Below are 20,860 nucleotides of genomic sequence, written 5' to 3' on the forward strand. Positions count from 1 at the left end.
GTATTTTGAAAGTAATTTGCTCCCATAATCTCACAGGGAGTGGCACTATTAGGAGGTGTGGCATTGTTGGAGTGGGTATGGCATTGTGGGAGGAAGTGTATCACTGTGGGGCTGGCCATTGAGTTTTTCTATGCACAGGATACTGTCTAGTGAGTCAGTCAAATTCCTGTTGCCTGAAAGATGTAGGACTCTCAGCTATTTCTCCAGCCTCACATATCTATGCCTGAATGCTACCCTGCTCTCCACCATGATAATAATGGACTGAATCTCTGAAACTGTAAGCAAGCAACCACAATTAAATGTTTCATTTGTATGGGTTGCTATGATCAAGTTGTCTCTTAACAGCAATACAAAGTTTAATTAAGACAGAAGTTGGTACCAGGAGTGGGGTACTGTTGTCAAATGCCTGTTCATGCATTTGTTTGGTCTGTGAATAGAAAAGCAGTTGAACATTTTAAGTGCTGCTTAATTAGACATATTATCAGCTTGAAATACAGTGGTGCTGGGTGTGGTTTGATGCACTATCTTGGGTTCACACAAATATTTTCAGAAGAGAAAAATTCAGTGTGTTTCCCAGAGATCAATAGTGATATTTTGATGAAGAATGTCACTGCCTTTTGCCATTGTCTAAGGAGTCTGCCTGAGACTTAATTGAAGAGTTTTGGAGTAATTCTGTAGGCAGAAGAAATCTCAAAAACCCCTTGTATAGACTCCATTGTGTGGATATTAGTGGTAACTCTAATGAAGATGTATAAAAAAAGGAGCAAGCTGGGCAGGATACAGTATAAAAAGTAAAATTTTAGGAGAAAAAGACTACCAGGAAGTTGGATGGAGCTAATTCCTGTGTTCAAGGAGGTAAATGGATTAGGAAATTGAACAAAGGGAGTTGTGATCTCAGGTCAACATCCTCCTCAGCTAAGTTGTCAGTTTGTAGAAAGAAACTGAAGAGTATCTTAGAGCTGAGTGTGGTGAGACACAATTTTAATCTCCACATTGGGAAGTCAGAGACTTGCGAATCTCTTAGCTTAAGGTTATGGTTGTCCACAGATCAATATTTAGGAGAGCTAAGCTCAGGCAGTGAAAGACAGAAAGCTGGAGATGATGCAATTGAATGAGGGGGTCATGTTGAGCCATGACAAGCACAAGAATTTGGCAGATATGGACACATTGTTCTGGGTTTAGAATTCAGGATAAAACAAAGGAGTTATGGAACAAAGTCACTGAAGCCATGGGTGTCCAGTAATGGAGGCTCAGAGAGGCCATTGGGCAAAGCTGTGAAGATGAAGCCTGGTTTGCTTTGGAGACCCTAAGATGTTAGAGATGCCAGAGTCTTAGAATACCTGCCAAGAATAGGAGTGGAACCAGGCCAAAAGAAAGAAGTGTGTTGCAGGCACAAAGCTGAATGGAGTTGTAAATCTGATGAATATTTTGACATCAGACATGGAGTTTCATTGACGAGATTATCCAGCTGGTTTTTGGTCGATCTTTAGGCCAATAATTCCTGACTTGGTTCCCTCGTCTAAGTTTTGGAATAGTAATACATATACTGGGCTATAATATTGTGGAATTATGTGATCTGTTTATTGTATTTAGATTTTATAGGGAATAAATGTTAAGAGAGTGCATAAATCTCAAAAGTGATTTTGAACATTAAACTTTTTTTAAATTTTATTCTGTAATTTAATTTAATTTTACATATCTGCCATGGATTCCCATGTTCTCCTCCCTCCCGTACCCCCCCCTTGTTTTCCCCCCAGACCACACCCCATTCCCACCTACTCCATGGCAAAGACTCCCCTGAGGATTGAGTTCAACTTGGTAGATTCAGTCCAGGCAGGTCCAGTCCCCTCCACCCAGGCTGAGCCAAGTATCCCTGTATAAGCCCCAGGTTCCAAACAGCCAGTTCATACACTGAGGACAGGTCTCTGTCCCACTGCCTGGATGCCTCCCAAACTGATCAAGCTAATTAACTGTCTCACTTATCCAGAGAGTCTGATCCAGTTGGGGGTTCCTCAGCCATTGGTTCATAGGTCATGTGTTTCAATTCGTTTGGCTATTTGTCCTTGTTCTTTTTCCATCCTTGGTCTCAACAATTCTCACTCATACAAACCCTCCTTTTTCTCACCAATTGGACCCCTGTAGCTCCACCTGGGGCCTGACCATGGATCTCTGCATCCAGTTCCCTCAGTCATTGGATGAGGTTTCTAGAACAACAATTATGGTGTTTGGCCAGTCTGTCACCAGAGCAGGTCATTTCGGGCTGTCTCTCAATCATTGCCAGCAGTCTATTGTGGGGGTATCTTTGTGGATTTCTGTGGGCCTCTCTAGCACCCTGCTTCTTCCTATTTTCATGTGGTCTCCATTTACCATGGTCTTTTATTCCTTGTTCTCCCCCTCTGTTCTTGATCCAGCTGGGATCTCCCGCTACCCCAAGCTCTCTTTCCCTCAACCCTTGCCCTTCATTACCCCCACTCATGTCCAGGTTGTCCGTGTAGATCTCATCCATTTCTCTGTCATTCTCTGGTGATCCCAGTGTCTTTCTCAGGGTCCTGCTCTCTAGGTAGCCTCCCTGGAGTTGTGAGTAGCAGTCTAGTCATCCCTGCTTGACATCTAGTATCCTCCTATGAGTGAGTACATACCATGTTTGTCTTTCTGAGTCTGGGTGACCTCACTCAGGATGATTTTTTTCTAGATCCATCCATTTGCCTACAAACCTCATGATGTTATTGTTTTTCCCTGCTAAGTAGTATTCCATTGTGTATATGTACTACATTTTATTTATCCATTCTTTAGTTGATGGGCATCTAGGTTGTTTCCAGGTTCTGGCTATTACAAACAATGCTGATATCAACATAGCTGAGCAAGGGTCCTAGTGGTGAGATTGAGCATTCCTTGGGTATATGCCCAAGAGTGGTATAACTAGATCTTGGAGGAGATTGATTCCCAATTTTCTAAGAAAGCACCATATTGATTTCCAAAGTGGTTGTACAGGCTTGCTTTCCCACCAGCAGTGAAGGAGAGTTCCCCTAGCTCCACATCCTCTCCAGCATAAGCTGTCTTCAGTGTTTTTGATCTTAGCCATTCTGACAGGCGTAAGGTGGTATCTCAGAGTTTTTTTGATTTGCATTTCCCTGATGATTAGGGATGTTGAACAATTCCTTAAATGTCTTTCAGCCATTTGAGTTTCCTCTGTTGAGAATTCTCTGTTTAGTTCTATAGCCCATTTTTAATTGGACTGCTGAGCATTTTGATGTCTAATTTCTTGAGTTCTTTATAAATTCTGGATATCAGTCCTCTGTCAGATGTGGGGTTGGTGAAGGCCTTTTCCCATTCTGGAGGCTTCTGTCGCTTTGCCTTGTTGACCGTATCCTTTGCTCTATAAAAGCTTCTCAGTTTCAAGAGGTCCCATTGATTGATTGTTTCTCTCAGTGTCTGTGCTACTGGTGTTATATTTAGGAAGTGATCTCTTATGCCAATGCGTTCAAGACTACTTCCTACTTTCTCTTCTAGCAGGTTCAGAGTAGCTGGATATATGTTGAGGTCTTTGATCCACTTGGACTTAAGTTTTGTGCACAGTGACAGATATGGATCTATTTGCAGCCTTCTACACTTTGATATCCAGTTATGCCAGCACTATTTGTTGAAGATGCTTTCTTTTTTCCAGTGTATAGGTTTGTCTTCTTTGTCAATAATTATATGTTCATAGGTGTGCAGATTAATGTCAGGGTCTTCCTCTCAGAGGTGAGTGCCTGTGCTCAGACCTAGAGAGGAACATGAAACTTTTAAACATTATTGAGACTATTATAGAACATGGGAACTTTAGAATTGGCCTAAATGCAATTTTCATTGTGATATTGTTACAGTCTTTGGCAGTCAGGGAGTGGAATGTGGTAGATTGAATGTAATTGGCATAATCTCATAGAGAGTAGCATTATTAAGATGCTTGGGTTTACTGAAGTGTGTATGAGCTTGTTGGAGGAAGTATGTTACTATGGGACGAATTTTGATGTTTCCTATGTTTAGAATACCACCCAGGGATTCAGTTGATTTCCCGTTGCCTGCAAGATGCAAGACTTTCAGCTACTGCTCCAACACCAGGTCTGTCTGTATGCCACCATGTTCGCTGTCATGATGATAATGGACTGAACCACTGAAACTGTAAATGAGCCACCCCAAATAAATATTTTCTTTTTAAGAGTTGCACTGGGCCGGGCGGTGGTGGCGCACGCCTTTAATCCCAGCACTCGGGAGGCAGAGGCAGGCGGATCTCTGTGAGTTCGAGGCCAGCCTGGGCTACCAAGTGAGTCCCAGGAAAGGCACAAAGCTACACAGAGAAACCCTGTCTCGAAAAACCAAAAAAAAAAAAAAAAAAAAAAAAGAGTTGCACTGATCATGGTGTCTCTTCACAGCAATAACACCTTAACTTAGACAGTGGTATAAACTGATATTTTGGCAGATAGATTTAGTCTTTCCTAGAATTATCACACTGATTTCCATATTGGTTCTGGAAGTTTGCACTCTCAATAGCAATGGATGAAGTTTTCTCTTATTCTAAAACCTCCTGTACATGAGCTCTTATTGGTTTCATTGACTTTAGCCATTCTGACAGGTATATGGTAAAATCTCAAAATAGTTTTGATTTGCAGAACTGAATTCTGCCAGCACAGCACATACAGAATACAGACTTAGTAACTCCTGGGTCTTCAATCTACCAGCCCATTCCACAGAAATTGTACTTCCAGCCTCAGTCAAACCATCTGTCTCCCCTTAAGACCTCTCCTTTTATCCCCATTCTTTAAAGTTGCAGAAAATTGTCACTGCAAGTGTGTAATTCATCAACATACAACTCCTGTTTGCAATCTAAATTTGTGTTTGAGTTTGTATATATGCATATTTTGTATGGGGAATACTTCACAATTGCTGATATTTTTGTTTGAAGAATTGAATTTACTAAATATGCACTGAGCAGTGAAAGAATAAAAAATCAAACAAGGAATGCAGTAAAGTTTCATATCAGACAGATGTTCATGACATCCAGTGGCCACTGACCAGGAAAGCCCAGAGCATAAAGCACTATGAATAGGATCCTGTGTATCTGACTTCAAAATGAAACAAGAGTTTCAGTGTTATAACAACCATGCTATTAATGTACAGGAAGGAGTAATTTCTTTTTCTTCTTTCTCTTTTAATTTTTTGTCTTCATTCTCCTCTTCCTCCTTTATTACTTCCAGAAGGGGTATTTCTGTATAGGCCTGGCTGGCCTGAAACTCACTTCACAGAAGAGGCTGGGTGCAACTCACAGACCTGCCTACTTTAGGCACTTGAGAGCAGGGATTAAATATTATCATCATTCCCAGCTTGGGTAAAACTTCCTTATAGGTAGTTATTGTAGTTTTCATTGTTCAGAGTTGGGTAAGAATATTGATACCTTTTCCTCCATAGAAGCCTGCCCTAAAATCTATGAAAGTTAACATGGAGGGAGGAGTTTTTTGGCTTAATTACATCTTGATATTTCTATATTTAGCAATGAACATGCATCTAAATACTCTGTCCAGACCTCATGTTAAAACAGTGATTACTTCTAGTAGATAAATGATGTTACTCCATATTTGTTTCCTTTAAGTTGATGTGTTTGTAGAAAATTACAGCAAATTTTTATTCACATCTTCAAAGTTTTACACTTTTTACCTGTTTTTAAATAACAAGTTGTGTTGCAAATCAAGTTTATTTAAAATATTTTATCTCTATTTACAAAGTTTTCATCTATGCAATTTACTCTTGTTATTATTCAGTCTTATAAAACAGATAGTACAGAATTATTATAATTAAAATATGTATATAATCTATATATAAACATATATGCAGTACATGTGTGTTTGTGTTTGTGTGTGTGTGTGTGTGTGTGTGTGTGTGTGTGTGTGTGTGTAATTTCTATATGCCATAGAACATGTGGAGGTAAGAGGACATTGTGTGTCTAGGTTGGTTCTGTCCTTCTATCCTTTAGGTTCTAGGAGATTGAACTCCACATCTACACCTGCTGAACAATCTTGCTCACCTTAGAAATCTAAATTTAATGCATTTACCCTCACAACACAAGAACATTTAAAATAATCTTATGAAACCTCTGTATGTGGATATGGAGAACATGTGTCTACCACGGTTAGAGAAAATTTCTAAGATTCATTTATTTTTATTTGATGCCTATTAATGGTTTGCCTCCATGTTATGTCTTTGTAGCACATGTTTGATATGCACAGCTGGAAGAGAAGAGGGAGTTGGAACATCTAGAACTGGAGTTCCACACTGCTGTTATCTGGACTTTTTGCTGGGAACTGAACACAGGTCTTCTAAAAGAGCAGCCAAGGCTCGCAACCTCTGAGCCATCTCTCCATCCACAGAAAAAAAATTCCTTTACAGCTGCCCAAGTTCGTTCACATCACTAATTGACTGATAAGTAAGATGTTTTCCTCATATAAATTTTGTGAACAAAGGACATAATAAATGCACCTACTTAGAATATTCACTTCATGTAAGTATCATTATCCAATTTTCCCTTCATTCTACTCACTTCATCACTGCCCTCTGTGCTAACCAAGTTCTAATATTTTCTGTCACTTAATATTTACTCTTTCTTAGTTCTACTCTGTGGTTAATTTGTCTTTTTGATACGAGGTCTTTCTATATTATCCTGGATGTCCTGGAACTCACTATGTAGATCTGACCTAGCCTTAAACTCAGATGTCCTCCTGCCTCTTTCTCCTGAGTGCTGAGGTTAAATGTGTGTGCCACCACACTTGGCCTTAAAGTTTTCTAATTTCATTTAGTTCATGTGTGTGGTCACGTGTAGATCAGCTTCCAACTCACTTTATTGAGGTCTCTCCCTCTAGGATGTGGCTCCTCAGTATATAATTCAAGTCATCAGGCCTGATGGTAGGTGCCTTTACTCACTGAGTTTGCTGATCAACCCTCTGTCTTTCTTGAATACAACTTTTGTGAATACAAGCATGTTTTTGTTTGGCATTTTAATTTTTTTTCTTGAGACAGGATCTCACACAGTAGCCAAATCTGGCTTACAATTCTCTATGTAACTCAGATTGGCATTGAACTCAAGTCTATCCTCCACTTTCAACCTCTGAGCACTAGAACTAAAGCCATGAGTTATTATATTCTGCTTCTGTTCCATTTCTTTCTTGAAATAAAAAAAAATGATTTTATTGTTTCAAATTTTGTGCGTTCTTGCTTTGCCTGAATGTATGTTTGTGCATCACATGGACAGAGAGTGCTTGCATAGTCCAAAAGCTGGCATCAGATCCCTGAAACTGGAGCTACAGAGGGTTGTTATTCTCAGAATAGGTGCTGGGAATCCAACTCAGATCTTCTAGAAGAGCAGCCAGTGTCCCTAAATGATGAGTTGTCTCTGTAACTCCTTTCTCCCATTGCTTAATAAGATTTGTACAACTATGAACTTGTTTAAAACTGACTGATGATAGTAATTGGCTAAAGCAGTGAGTGTCCACCACATTATAGATATTCTGGGGGTTTGGGCCATATTTTAACTTTTTGGAAACAATCTGTCCTTAACTGAGTAGTATTCACAAATAAACACTTGGGGTTTTTTATTTTTTATTTTTTTAGACAGTTTTATGCTCTGTACCCAACACTCGTCTTGAATTTATGATTCTGCAGCCTTTGGTCCTCGTTACAGAGAATACAGGCATGTAACACCAGCTTTGACTAAAAAATAACAATCATGTTTGGAAGACAAACAAGGTGGCAAGTTTTCAGACAGCAAGTCTTTAGCTTCATTATCACGTTAAAACTTATTTCTTCTGTTCAGTTTTCAGTGGTATTTCCTCAAATGTGTGTGTGTGTGTGTGTGTGTGTGTGTGTGTGTGTATGTGTGTGTCTTTGTGCAGACATAGGCATGCACACTCCTGTAGAGGCCAGAGGTGCTGTCCAGTGTCTTCGTCATTCACTTTCCAACTTAAGTTTGGGACAGGGTTGTTCGATGAACTCAGATCTCTCTATTTAAGCTAGGCTGGCTGGTTACTGAGCCTTTGGGATCCCATTATTTCTGTCATGGCATACCAGAAGAAGAACATTTTGTACAAACATTTTGTGGGAGTGCTTGGGATCCTAACTCAGGGTCTGCTGCTTACCCAGTGATCTCTTTGTCCCCTAAGACTCCTCCCCAGCCCACAAATGCCATTTTCAATGCACCTATGGAATAGTTTCAGGTAATGTTTGGGGTGACATACTCTGCAGGCAGGCAGAGTCTATTTGCATGCACTTCCTTGGCTCTTAGTTTTAGCATGAATCTTAAAGAGTCTTTATTAATAAAACAAACCTGGAGCCAAGTATTGGGGTGAACAGTGGAAAATCAGAGAGACAGAACAAACCACAGCTAATCTCATCTGGCCAACTTCTCAGTTGATCTTGTTTCCTCAGAATGGAAGCCTTTTTTGTCCTCATATCCAAATGGCTCTCAGCTGAATTGTGCTGCTCAAAACCTAAACGCTTAACCAGCCAAAATGCTTAATCAGCCAAATGCTTCTAGTTTCTCTTCCTCACGCCTTATATACCTTTCTGCTTTCTACCATCACTCCCTGGGATTAAAGGCTTGCTTTCTGGGATTAAAGGCATGAGTCACCATGCTTGGCTGTATCCTTGAACAGATGGATTTCTGCCTCTGGAATGCTAGGATTAAAGACGTGTGCTACCACTGCCTATCCTAAGTATCTAGTGGCTTTTCTGTTCCTGACCCCAGATAAATTTATTAGGGTACACAATATTTTGGGGAACACAATACCAACATACTTAGTCCCTTTCCCCTAGAATACAAGCTTTTTCTAGTCCCATCCAAGGATGTCCTCAGCCCTTCATAGAACAAGAGAGAAGAGTCATTTCCACAATTCTATTCTGCCCCACCTCATCCTATGTGATGCTCATCATTCAATTAAAGGATTTTATTATTTACTGATGGTTATAAGGCTTTCTCAGGGCTCATATTGACTCCCTCAGGAGACACCTCTTGGAGCCAGCCAATTAGTCGACTATGGCAGCTAAGTGGGGCATGAGGCTGAGGCAAAAACAAAGAATGAAGAATAGTTGGAGACAAAAAATTATTGTTGGGAGGGCTTCTGGTCAATAGAAGCAAGGCCTGAGTTTATTTCACAGCCCACCTATATAGAAACTGAAAGGCTAAAGTGGAACAAAGCACAGCACAGGCATTCTAGCCTGTCCTTGAATCAAACATATGCCACCTGCTAACATCAGCAGCCTGCCAGAATTGGGCATTTGCTAAATGATTAGTTCTTTCCCACAAAGCTAATCAGGTCTTTAGCTCCTGTATGTTTTCCAGGAGCCTTTTCAGAACTTTCTCACAGCCTGTAAAGAGGTTGGAGCAAGCAAGCTTTGAACTCTTTTCAGTCAGAAAGTACTTCAACTTCAAGCTGAATCACAGTGGGGAAACTAAGTCACTGTGGGTTCCCACAGGCAACCCCTGACAAGATTCTGTCATTGTCTCGGGGAATTATCTCTGAGAATATTCAGGCTTCATCTTAGGGGTTGCCATAAAATTCATAGACATATAAGGTTTGTAGGTCTCACTAACCTCTGATCCACATCCAGCAGTATTAGAGATGCATCTGAGACACATGGCTGAGTTTCGTTCTTTTAGGCACCCTGTTTCAGAGGACAGGACAATGTTCAGGAGTCTGGTTCAGTACAGACTTCTTAGTTAGCCTCTTACTCTCTGCAGCTATTAGATGTCCATTTCATTTAACTTAGGGTTTACTGTTTTCTTTGGAACAAGTCTAAGTATTGCTTAATATCTGTCTTTCCAATGTGGGAGGCGAGTTCCTACTTTTTGTAGGTTCTTATCAGGAGGAGAGAGGGATAAGAAAATATTAGATAGAAAGATAGTGAAGAAGTGAAAGAAACACAGGTAGCTTTGGGAGGGCCTGGCTCAATGCCCAATGGCTTTTTCCATTTATTCAAAAGAGCTTTTTATAACAATGCCTAGGTGCAAGGGAAAAGACCTCCCTCTTGCTAGATCGAAGAACACTGCACAGTCAAGGTAGACCCTTCCAAACACCTGCTAACCATGCCCATGTTCAAATCATCCCCTTCTGCAGCCTTGCTGGGTAAAACAAGCTCAGATTCCCAGACACCGAGTAAGTTCTCACTGGGAAACCATTGTATGTCTCTGTAGCTTTCAATTATTATTATTTTTAAAAGGCCCTTCAGACCCCTCAGATACAGTGTGTCTATCTTATGTCATCTACTTCACTAATTAGCCTTACTCATTATGGAGATACACTTACCATCATGTGTACTCTGTCTTAGGTTGCAAGCTAGCAAGGACTCTAAATCAAGTCCCCAGTAAGAGATTACATGTAGCAGGAATAATCACAGCAATTCCTATGGCTGCCACACCCCCTTAGTAAAGAAGTAGAGGATGACAAAGATGGAACGTCCTTTTTGAATGGGTCCAAGTTGTCTATAGCAGCCTCAGCTGCACCAAGCCCATTTTTAAGTCAAAAAACTCTTGATGCAACAATATCAAATAAATAAATAATCTCCTGATGCAACTGCATCAAACCTAAAAACTCCCTTAGCTTCACCAAACCATTGTTCACCAATAGAAATAGCTTAACATAATTCTAACATAAATATTACTATACATGTTTACAATTCTTACAAACTTACATCAAAAGCAAACTCTCAATATGACTACACTTTACAAACTTTAGCAAACATCTAAAAGTGATCTCTCAACAAAACTATTTACATTTTCTTCTATCAAGATTGAAGGTAAATGAATTGTGAGTAACCATGATTAAAATTGCAGGTGACATCAAAATTGTCCCATTGCAATTGAATCATTCCTGTCTATCTCATTTCTTATGTCTGAAAATTTAAAAAAGAAAGTTCTAGTACCAGTCTTAATGTTCCATTGGAAGCTTTCTGATATCAGTCTTAAAGTTCCAAATACAAAGACAACCACAACCAAAGCCTTTTTGCAGTTCCCCTGAATACAACAATTCAGTTCAAACAATCTCTGAAACTTTCATTCTCAGCTCTTGTCTGGGCTTTGCAGTCCATAGCCTTACCCTAAGGCAATTTTACTCCATGGCAAAAGCTATTAACTCCACAATATCTGGCTTGTGCAGAGTCCTCACAAAAGATACCTTTTCACAGCTAGCAAACAGAAACTGCATGTCTTAAAAAAAACATCCAAGTCTATCTGTGCCTCCTATTTCTAGAAGTTCCAACCTAGAGAACCAGTACATCCTGAAGCCCTAAGAGCTCTCTTATGCCTCATGCTGCACAGCTAAATGCCACCATGCTGCTACAAACCATGGTACTCAAGAAGCCCTCCTGGGTCTGGGAGGAAACCCAGTTGGGAAGAAAACTAGTTGTGGCCAGTAATGGCTGCTGCACCCTGGCTCTGTTATATGGTTTGCTGGAGATTTCTGCTCTGCCCACTGAGCTGCTTGCATGACTGAATGCTGGCCCCAGGGTAGCTGCACAGCTCTCCCTCATTCTGTGAACGTAGATTGCTCTAGGTTCCAGCATCACTGCCATTCAGACTGGAGCATGGCTTTGCATCAACTCAGCATTTCTTGCTGACATTCCACTCAGGGGCATGTCTCTGCTGCCCCATCCAGCTGCTGCTACTCCTGCAGAATCTCTGCTGTGTGCTCACTGCCAGGGTCTGCTCTTTATGCTGCATTCCAAGCTGCCGCTGCAGCTGCCTGACATTCACCTCTCTTGTGGCATGGTGTTTCTGCTTTGTTCCTCAGTGCAGCCGCTTCTGGGCACGAAACTTATAGAACCCTTCTGCTTTCACTGGTTCTTGGTTTCTGCTCCCTGGGAAACTATAACACCCCATAGGTTTCAGATGAAAATACCTGGCTGGGGCAACCATGTTCTGCTGCTGCTGCTGCTGCTGCTGCTGCTGCTGCTGCTGCTGCTTTCTGACACTGGCAGTCTCTGAAGTGGCTTTTCAGTTTTAGACTGCCAGGTTTGCAGTGTCTGTTCAGTCCTGGATGTTGCTCTGTTCACCCCAGGTCCTACTCAGGAAAATCTGCTCTTACCCTAAGTGGCTTCCTTATAAAACATTCACAATATCCCTAGAGCTAAAACTTTTTCTACCCTAATATACCTAAGCCTACATTTCTCAAATTAAACCTCACAAAACTTTTTTACAACTTTAGAGATAGAGAAACATAGACAGAGACTGTGACAGGGACAGAGAGAGATACTACTTGCTGTAACTTAACTTTATATTTACAATTTTACTCCCAAAGAATATAATACCACCACTTAACCTTTAATTTATAACGAGACATGTCCAACTGCTTCTGCTATGCCCTGTTTTCTCCCTTACTTATCTCCTGTGTACCCAAGTCCCAAGTTCTGGGAGGTCAGCTCCTACTTTTTCATGGGTTCTTATGAGGAGGAGAGAGGGATAAGGAAATATTAGATAGAAAGCTAGTGAAAAGGAGAAAGACAGAAACACAGGATAATTTCAGGAGGACTTGGATCATTACCTAATGGCATTTTCTGTTTATTCAAGGGGTCTTTTTATAACAATGCCAAAGGGCAGGGCCAAAGACATCTCTATTGCTAGATCAAAGAACACCACACAGCCAAGTGTAGACACATTCAAACATCTTGTCAAATTATCCCCTTTCCAGCCCTGTTGTGTTAAGAAAGCTCAGATACCCAGACCCTCAGTAAATTCTCACTAGGAAACCTGTATGGGTCTCTAAATTCCAGTGGTTAGATCTTGGGAACCTGTAGTGTGTGTGAACACAGGACCCTCATCTGAATGTAATTGATCAAACCCACTCACAGGGATGTTGTGGGTTTTAAAATCAGCTACTGATTTAAAACATTGTGAATAATGCTGACACCTACTAATGGCAATACAAAGTTTTGATTTTACCACAATGTCATGGCTAATTACCTGTAACTCAAATAATAGGAAATCCATTGAGACTTGGAAACACCTTAGTAAAAAGACATATTTTATCATTACCAATGAATTGAAACTTGTGATCACTATGCAGCATAGTATTTGGTGTACTATGAAGAATGTATTCATGCATGTCTACCAAGATTTTCTGGGTCTTATTTGGAGTGACCAAGGGACATGGCAGAATGTCATCAAGAGACTTGGCCCTAAGAATCTTCTTCCCTGACTGATTCTGTGGAATCATAGCTGCAGGATATTAATGACTTAGGGCAACAGGAGAATATCTAAGAGAAGTTTCAGTTATGGTCAGTATCAATAGTGTAGCAGAAGCCTGAAGCGCTGACCCAGACCAACAAGTCATAGCAATGTACATTTACAAGGAAAGCTGAGTGGACACAAGGTATACTGTGTGACATACCTCATCTCTCAATACCCCTAAGATGAATGAAGAGATGTTGAGAGGAGGTAAAGATACAGGGGCAAAATGGGTTGTTTTTGTTTTGTTTTGTTTTTAAATAATATTTTATATTTTCTTTTGGGAGAAAACTATAAGGGTGATGGAAGATATGGAGGGAAAAGGAAATAAATAGGATTGGGGTACATTATGAGAAATACTTGGAGAATCAATAAAGTTATGTTAAAATTTTTAACCATAAATTAAGGGGTGGTGTCTGTCAATACAGATTGATACCATCATTGTTCATGAATATATACTCTTAGTCATATGGATAGACTACTTCAATATTTCTTGGCTGAGACACATGTATTATTTAGGTTATTTCTAATGTTTATGGCTGTTATAATCAAACTACAAAAGAAATATTACAGTGATTTTTTTTTTTTTTGGTTTTTCGAGACAGGGTTTCTCTGTGTAGCTTTGCGCCTTTCCTGGAACTCACTTGGTAGTCCAGGCTGGCCTCGAACTCACAGAGATCCGCCTGCCTCTGCCTCCCAAGTGCTGGGATTAAAGGCGTGCGCCACCACGCCCGGCTACAGTGATATTTGTAATAGGATTTCCCCCAATGTTAATATTTAGAAGCAGATTATTGAGTCTATTAAATTTCACATTTTATATTCTATTTAAAAAAGAATTCTCTTCTTGTCTCAGACTATACTAGAAATGCTGGGGAACTAGGCCATGCTTTGTTGCCTTATACTTGTTGAGTTCACTGGGATTAGGGCAAATTCTATAAATACCATTTTCAAATGTCAAATTTAGCCTTACTTCATGGTCTGTTCTGTGAAGGAATACCACAGAAATGGCTGCTAAGTAACCCAACAGATTCCAGAGGTTCTTTGGTCTTCACTTCTCATCCTGCCAATGGAGCAGTGCAGTTCTACACATGAAGCACTACATCTGGGTTTTCATGGGTTCTGGCAATCTGCAAGCAGATCCTCTTGTTTGTGCAACAAGCAATGTATCCCCTGAGCAGACTCCCCAGAGTCAGAATGCCAAACAAGCTGAGAGTTTCTTTCTAAACACCATTTAAAATACTAATTTAATCTCCAATTCACTATCAGTGTAACAAAGCATTATTATCATATAATTCCAGAAATATCATTATAGCCATACCCTATAATGTGTCACACACATGACTGCATCACTGATGACATCACTAATTTGGGAAGTGATCTCAGGTTGGTTTTGCTCATAATCATCAAAAAAAAAATCTTTAAACACCTATCCCCCATCTTTCCAGTTTTATCACCTTTTCTAGGGAGTTGAGTAATGTGAATCACTACCCACTTTATATCAGTTGCAGTGCAGCTAATATTCTTCATTAAAGCATGTCTCTCCTTTTTTCCCTACTTTTGATCTTTTTCAAAAATGAACTGGATCATATGTTTGGGGGTAATTTCCAACATTCTGCTAGCTCATAGAGCCCTTACAGCCTTCCTTGACTTGTAAAAACTGATCAGCAAGTCTAAATACTTTTTAAAATCCATATTTCACCTGACAGCCATCCCGTTGTGTCAGCTCTCCCCCATGACCATTAAGCGGATCTTTTCATGTTCTGTTTGTATTTCTAAATTTTCACATGTAATCTTTATTGGGGAATTTTTTATTTTATATTTGGTTACTACAAAATATTGTCTATACTGTTAAGAAAGGAGAAAGAGGTAGGGCAGGGCTAGTTACAGAGGGGATGATCAGTTGCTTGGTGTTGGGTGGTGGACTGGCTCTTGGGGGACATGAATCCAGTGCTGGTGGTGCTGCAGTCTTGAGGCAGGTCTTTCATGTGATTGCTGGCTGCTGGGGACTATCTAGAGCAGTGGAGTTCTACCCGGGTTGATGGCAGGACCCAACTGCCTTATTGGTGCTGAAATGGGCATGTGAGGTTCACAGGACATGCCCTGGAGTTTAGGGTCTGGATGTTGGGACATTTTATATGGGAGGTCAGACACTTACCTGTTCTTATAACTGGTTTGGGTTGTGCCTGCAACTGTGTAGTCTGCTGTGGTTGCAGGGGAGGGCTAGCCACCTGGATAATTACCAGGTAGGTGGGATAGGATAGAAGAGGATGTCTTGAAGGAACAGAATTAAGGGGGTAGCAGGAGTGGTGATGCAGCCTGGAGACAGGTCTCTCATCTGCTTGCTGGCTGCTGGGGACTGCCTCTACATCATTTTTAATTTAATTATTTGGTTTATTGATGTCAAGTTTCTTGAATTTATATATTTAAATATTAAACACTTTCCTGGATGAGAAGTTGAGCGAAATCTTTTTCAATCTGTAGGCTGCTGTTTGTTCTATTGACAGTGTCCTTTTCATTACAGATACTTGTTAAGTTCATGGGTTCCCATTTATAATTGTGCCTGTGATTTTGGTGTTCTGTTTAGGAAACTGTCCTTAGTGTAGATCCATTTAATGCTATTCCCTACATTTTCTTCCATCATGTTCAGTGTCTCGTTTTATGTTGAGGTCTTTGATGTACTTGGGCCTGATTTTGGTTCACATTAATGAATAAGAATCTATTTGCATTCCTCTACAAGCAGGCATACAGATAGACCAACAATATTTATAGAAGATGCCTTTCCTCCAAATGTGTATTTCTGATATATTTATAAAAATTATTTTAGCCGGATGGTGGTGGCTCACGCCTTTAATCCCAGCACTTGGGAGGCAGAGGCAGGCGGATCTCTGTGTGAGTTCGAGGCCAGCCTGGGCTACCAAGTGAGTTCCAGGAAAGGTGCAAAGCTACACAGAGAAACCCTGTTTCGAAAAACCAAAAACAACAAAAAAAATTATTTTAAAAATCCTGTCTTAAACATTGCATTCCAAGGGCAGTTTCCCATTGTTAACTTCTCATGGTTCCCTCCCAAGCATTCTGCTCCTTCCTCCTACTGATTGTATGTTTCATATGCTATTTTATTGGGTCAGTGTACCCTGGACACTGTGATCATCTGTCTTATCTGGAACTTCACTGCCTTCCAGGTATTTGCTGTTTTGTTCTTTCACTGCTGATGACCCTGTACTTAATAAACCAAGATTTTAAACCTGAAAGCATGACAGTTTTCAGTCATTCCCCACACAAAACTTAGAAATACATGAAACAAAATATAAATGTAGATTAGAAAAGGAATTGTAGATTGATGAGTTAAGACTTTACAGTAACAACTACATACTGCTTTAAATCAATGTGGGTGGGAGGGGAGAATGGTTAAAGAGCAACACATTTTGACTGAGTATAGAAGTGTAATTTCTGTGGAATGTGCTAGTAGCTGAGAGACCATAGAAGCACCAATGCTGCATTCTCCAACCCTATGCAATGTGCTGTCTGAATTCCCTTCGCTTTTTTTTATTTTATTTTACAATACTATTCAGTTCTACATAACAGCCACAGATTCCCTTGTTCTTCCCTTTCCTGCTCCCCTCCCCTTCCCCCGAGCCTACCCCCCCTTCCCACCTCCTCCAGAGCAAGGTCTCCCCCGAGGACTGAGACTGACCTGATAGACTCAGTCCAGGCAGGTCCAGTCCCCTCCTTCCAGATTGAGCCAAGCGTCCCTGCATAAGTCCCAGGTTTCAAACAGCTAACTCATGCATCGAGTCCAGGACCTGATACCACTGCCTAGATGCCTCATAAACAGATCAAGCCAGTCAACTGTCTCACCTATTCAGAGGGCCTGATCCAGTTGGGGGCCCCTCAGCCTTTGGTTCATAGTTCATGTGTTTCCATGCATTTGGTTATTTGTCCCTGTGCTTTATCCAACCTTGGTTTCAACAGTTCTCGCTCATATATACTCTCCTCTTTCTCACTAATTAGACTCCCAGCACTCCACCCGGGGCCTAGCCATGGATGTCTGCATCCAGATTCCTCAAAATTCCCTTCTCTTATAAGCAAGTCCTTGTTTTAGGTCACACAACTTTGGAAGTTAATGGACTGTAATAAGAACAATCTTAAAGTAAAACAAAGGAAGTTACTCACCCAGAGATATTTTATATCAATATAATAGGCTTAAGTGTTCTCATTAAATTATGTATCCCAGTTTTCTTCAGATCAGACCCCAGAACAGTTCACCACTTTTATTTTATTTTAGTTTATTATTTTATTTGTGATGGAGTTCCACTATGTCACCTAGGTTGAACACAAACACAATCTTTCTACTCCTTTCTCTCAAGAATAGGGACAACAAAGTGTGTGCTACCCAATAACCCACTTGTGGTCTCCTCTGTCATTCATCTTAATTTAAACTAGCAATCTGGTGATTACAAATGTAAATGTATCCAGCATTTATTATTTTGTATGCATATTCTACAGATCGATTTGAACACTTCATTTGAAACTTTATAGAAATATGTGTTTTAACCATGTTTTCATATTTCATGGTTAATCTTTCCTGAATTCTGAATATACTTTATGCTTAAGAAATATAGCATCTACTGAGTCTACATTCTTTCCAGTGCCCAACACTTTCATGCCTTCATTACTATCCCCAAGCTGTTCTTATCATTTTCATATTTTTCTTTTTTCCCCCTGAATTCAGTAGATTTAATTTGATCTGACCAGTTAATTATAAATACAGTGATCACAAGGCTGAATCAACTGGGAAGAAAAATCGACTAGAAGGATCCTATACACTGTATATATTCTCAGCCATGTTCTAACACGGAGTTTCTCATCAGTCACCAAGGAGTTGTACAAGGCCTTTCATATGGCATTCATATTTTAAAATAATTTAATTTAGCAAATTTATTTAAGAATATGGATTTATTGTTTGGACAGTCTTAAATATTTTTTTTCCATTTTTCTTTTTAAGAAACTTTTGACTCAACATACCACCCACAGATCCCACCTTCTCCTCCTCCCACTTCTCAGCCTTTTGTCAGAATCCTTCCCACATCCCAACATCCGCCAAATCAAAGTCTCCCATGGGGATTCAGCAGAGTCTGGCACACAGACCCTAGGCAGGTCCTATCCCCTTCCCACTGCACCAAGACTGCACAAGGCGTCACATCATAGGCACTGGATACCCAAAAGCTTGTCCATGCACCAGGGATGGATCCTGATCCCCCTGCCTGGGTTCCCCCAAAACAGTTTGAGCCAAACAACCATCTTCCATATCCAGAGGGCCTAGTCTAGTCCCATGGGGGCTCCACAGCCACTAGTCTACAGTTTATTGGCTTCCACTAGTGTGGCTGGTCATCTCTGCATGTCTTCCCATCATGATCTCAATGTCCCCCACCTGCAGAATCCCTCCTACCTCTCATGGATTGGATTTCTGGAGCTCAGCCAGGTGCCTGGCCATAGATCTCTGCATCTGCCTCCATCAGTTACTGGACAAGGGTTCTATGATGACAGTAGGGTATTTGCTAGACTGGCCACCAGAGTAGACCTGTCCAGGGACCCTCTGGACCACTGCCAGCAGACCAATGTGGGGTCATCCTTGTGGATTCCTGAGAGCCTCCCCAGCACCCTGCCTCTTCCTATTCCCATGATGTCCTCATCTCTCACTGTATCTTTCTCCCTACCCATCCCACTCTGTCCTTGCTTCACCTAGACCCTCCAATTTTCCTATGTTCTCATCCACCACACCTTGCACTCCAGAGAGAGAGAGAGAGAGAGAGAGAGAGAGAGAGAGAGAGAGAGAGAGAGAGAGAGGGAGGGGAGAGGGAGGGGGAGGGGGAGGGAGAGGGGAGGGGGAGGGAGAGGGAGAGGGAGAGGGAGAGAGAGAGAGAGAGAGAGAGAGAGAGAGAGAGAGAGAGAGAGAGAGAGAGACTGCTCATGTAGATCTCATCCACTTCTCATTCACAGGGTCATCCTTGTGTCCCTCCTAGTGTCTTTCCCTGTTAGCTAGGCTCTCTGGAACTGTGGGTTACAGTCTGGCCATCCCTTCCCTCACATCTAGTGTCCACTTATCAGTGAGTACATACTATGTTTGTCCTTTTGAGTCTGGGTTACCTCACTCAGGGTGATATTTTCTAGTTCCATCTATTTGTCTGCAAATTTCATGATATCATTTTTTTAACTGCTGAGTAGTACTCCATTGTGTATATGTGCCATATTTTCTATATCCATTCTTCAGTTTAGGGCCATCTAGGTTGTTTCCAGGTTCTTGCTATTATGAATAATGCTGATATGACCATAGTTGAGCAAGTGTGCTAGTGGTGAGATTGACCATTCCTGGGGTATACGCCCAAGAGTAGTATAACTGGGTCTGAGGAACTGCCATATTGATTTCCAGAGTGGCTGTACAAGTTTGCATTCCCACCAACAGTGGAACAACAGAGTGTTCCCCTTTTCTCCACATCCTCTCCAGCATAAGCTGTCTTCAGTGTTTTTGATCTTAGCCATTCTGACAGGTGTAAGATTGTATGTCAGCGTTGTTTTGATTTGCATTTCCCCGATGACTAAGGATGTTATGCAATTCCTTAAATGTTTTTCAGGCATTTGAGATTCTTCTGTTGAGAATTCTCTGTTAAGCTCTGTAGCCCATTTTTAATCGGATTGTTCAGTATTTTGAATTCTAGCTTTTTGAGTTATTTTTATATTTTGGAGATCAACCCTCTGTCAGATAAGGGGTTGGTGAATATCTTTTCCCATTCTGTAGGCTGTTTTTTGTTTTTTACTTATTTACTGTGTGCTTTGCATTACAGAAGCTTCTCAGTTTCATGAGAACCCATCAATTAATTTTTGCTTTCAGTGTCTGTGCTACTGGTGTTATATTTAGGAAGTGGTCTCCTGTGCCAATGCATTCAAGACTACTTCCTCCTTTCTTTTCTATCAAGTTCAGTTTAACTGGATTTATGTTGAGGTCTTTGATCCACTTGGACTTTAATATTCTGCATGGCAACAAATATAGATCTATTTGCAATCTTCTGCATGTTGACATCCAATTATGCCAGCACCAAGTAGAGCTTGAAGTCAGGTATCATGATGCTTCCAGAGGTTGCTTTATTACACAGTGTTCTTTTAGCTATCCTAGATTTTTTGTTTTTCATTATAAAGTTAAGTCTTGTTCTTTCCAAGTCTATGAAGAATTGTGTTGGGATTTTGATGAGGATTGCTTTGAATATGTAAATTGCTTTTGATATGATTGCCATTTTTACTATTTTAAATTTTTTACTATCCATCAGCATGGGTGATCTTTCCATTTTCTGATATCTTCTTCAATTTCTTTCTTCAGAGAATTAAAGTTCGTATCATACAGGTCTCTCACTTGCTTAGTTTGAGTTACCCCAAGGTATTTTATATTACTTGTGGCTATTGTAAAGGGTGGCATTTCTCTGATTTGTTCCTCATCCCATTTATCATTTGTATATAGGAGGGCTACTGATTTTTTTGAGTTAATCTTGTATCCTGCCACCTTAATGAAGGAATTTCTCAGCTTTAGGTGTTCCCTGATAGAATTTTTGGGGTCACTTATGTATATTATCA

General features: G+C 40.6%; 1 long non-coding RNA gene across 3 annotated transcripts in view; it reads left to right on the forward strand.

The window, feature by feature from the left end:
• The window catches only part of LOC121825092 (uncharacterized), a 53,415-nt gene extending 46,898 nt beyond the window's left edge, over positions 1-6,517 (forward strand). For all 3 annotated transcript variants that reach the window (XR_013050851.1, XR_013050850.1, XR_013050852.1), the window contains one exon: positions 6,238-6,517. This is a non-coding gene — a long non-coding RNA (uncharacterized LOC121825092). The remainder of the gene's footprint in view (positions 1-6,237) is intronic.
• Positions 6,518-20,860: the final 14,343 nt, after the last annotated feature.

This window comes from Peromyscus maniculatus, chromosome 1 (genome assembly GCF_049852395.1).
Source record: "Peromyscus maniculatus bairdii isolate BWxNUB_F1_BW_parent chromosome 1, HU_Pman_BW_mat_3.1, whole genome shotgun sequence".
NCBI classification, from domain to species: domain Eukaryota; kingdom Metazoa; phylum Chordata; class Mammalia; order Rodentia; family Cricetidae; genus Peromyscus; species Peromyscus maniculatus.